Consider the following 2,734-nt stretch of genomic DNA (forward strand, 5'->3'; position numbering starts at 1 on the left):
GAGGGGATCCTTTCAACCAAAGCGCTATATCCGCACGGACAACTCTTGTGTTGCAAGGACAACGCACGTGCTATAGTATCAATATGTGGATCCGTACGGACAACTCACGTGATGCACAGATAACTCACGTTCCATAGTATCAATACCTCACAGACAGGCCCTCGACCACACTCAGTCATCAACCTCTCTAGTCTCTCGGGATCTCAAAAATCACAAAGATCGGCCCAAACAAAGATAACATAGTGTATCAACAAGAATCAAGAAGAGACTGAGATATGGTATGCAATTAAAATCATGACTGAGTACAAGACAACAATTAGCAAATAATTCAACAAGTACGCGACCTCTGCGGGTCCCAACAGTACCATCACATAGCCTAAGCATGATTTCTAACATGATTTGCAGTCAAATTTCTATAATAGTGGGAGAGCATATAGCTAGCAACAAGTTATTCAACTTTACAGTTTTACGGAATGGACCAAGTCCCAATTCTTACGGTGCACGCCCACATGCCCGTCACCTAGCATGTGCGTAACCTCCAAAATAGTCACATAATCCAATAATTCGGGGTTTCATACCATTAGGACCAGATTTAAAACTCTTACTTACCTCAAATCGCGCAAAATCCTACTCTAAAATGCCTTTGTCCCTCGAATTTATCTCCAAATGCCCCGAATCTAGCCACAAGCAGTACGATATAATTAATATAGGCTACAAGAATCAATTCCATAAGAAAAATACGAAATTATAAGCCAAACTCCGATAGACTCAAACTGGCCCCCGGCCCCATGTCTCGAAATCCGACAAATGTCACAAAATACGAACACCCATGCACTCACAATTCCAACTGTCACGCCCCGAACCTAGGGGGCGAGACCGGAACCCGGTGCCACACCTATCCTTGCGTACCAACTTGCGACTAAGGGACTCTGAACATATAATGTCATACTTTGGCCGTGGCCACATGGCAAGAGAATTTACGAAGGAAAATATAACACTGAACAGAAGCTAACGTGGACTAAACATCATTATAAATTTCGGCCGACAAGGCCGTCATAACTACTATAGCTGACAAACCAACAAAATATACATACAAGGCCTACAAGCCCAACATACTGCACTAACTGACAGGATATATCTACAAGCCTCTACTGATGGATGTACTGTAATCAAAACAGGGCCCCGACCTATCCATAACCTATATACATATATACACAAGATATACACAAAACTCTAAACCAGGTAACTCCGAAGTACGCAGAGCTTAGCGATAAAGCTGAACTCGGGCAACACCTACTGAGGAGGTCTACCTGTCTGTCTGTCTGAACCTGCACTCATGAAATGTAGCGTCCCCAGTCCATGCCCATGATAGCATCAAAATCCAACATCTCTTGCTCAACTAGGTCGGCTGAGGTCTGACGACTACAAATTGTCAGCGTACAACCTCGGTAAACCCGTCTAGAAATAATCAATTCTCGCACTGGTGTATATACCGCAAAAGGATCACTTAGTATTTCAGGCACTATACCAAACATCCCCGTGACAAATGGGGTAATATACAATAAAGTAGATCATGGGTCTATCAAGGCGTAAGCATCCTGAGATCAAATGGTCAACATACCTGTCACAACGTCTGGTGAAGACTTCTGGTCCTATCGATCCGCTAAAGCATAACTACGATTCTGGTTACCTCATGAACTTGAACCTCTACCTCTGCCTCGACCTCTACCTGCTGAAGACGGAGACTCGTGCCCTGAAGGATGCACAGACATAGATAATCCTGTTGTTGAATTCACTGGTTTTGCCATATCTCCATAATCTCTATTTGAGCAATCTCGCATCATATGCCCTGGATGTCCACATATATAACAAGCATCAGAACAAGTTCGGCATTGGCCCAAGTGTCCTCTACCACATATGTCACATCGCGGCAGAAATGACCATTTCTACCCTGAACCTCATTGTCGCTGCAAACCCGACGCCCGTGAGCTCTCACCTGGTCCTGAATGAGTATAGCGGTCATACCGGTAACCCTGTAACTGAGATGGCAGAGGCCTAGGTGGCCGTTCGAAGTACTGGCGCCCACAACTACCCTTAGATTGCTCCTGAGACCCGGTAAATCCGATACCGACTCAACTCTCTCAATATATTAAATAAAATAGATGTCCAGCGCTATAAGGCTCAAAACGTGTAATTGATCCGCCGTAGTAGGCTCGCTCATAGGCTCTGGTCCATACTAGGCTCTGTACCTCGGCCATGCTGGGCTCGCTCATAGGTGCTCGGCCACAGTAGGCTCGGTATATAACCTACCATCTGATCAGAGGTTGACCAATAGGGGCCTGCCCAAGCTCGATGGTGGGGAAAATACTATAATACTGTATATATATAGACCATTCGCTCTCTTGACTGGAAGAAGACAATACTCAATTGAATATGAAGTCCCGATAAGGGAAATTACTGTAACTTATGAGACTAGGATAATGTATATAAATTCGGGAGTATGAACTTCTCTTTATGCCTCGTTATCAAATGTATGTAGCTACGAGATTATGCCAAAATGTAGGAAAGGTCTTAACCTTAACATACCTGGAGTAGGGAATAATCCGTATGATATTATTGGAAAAGATTGCACTGTACTCCTTTAGAATCGCAAAATCCCATTGCTATTACACAGTATAATTTCGTATGAAATTTTTGCTTAAGATTGTTACCTTGCTGAAATTTTAATCCATCT

Source organism: Nicotiana tabacum, unplaced genomic scaffold (genome assembly GCF_000715075.1).
Source record: "Nicotiana tabacum cultivar K326 unplaced genomic scaffold, ASM71507v2 Un00035, whole genome shotgun sequence".
In the NCBI taxonomy this organism is placed as follows: domain Eukaryota; kingdom Viridiplantae; phylum Streptophyta; class Magnoliopsida; order Solanales; family Solanaceae; genus Nicotiana; species Nicotiana tabacum.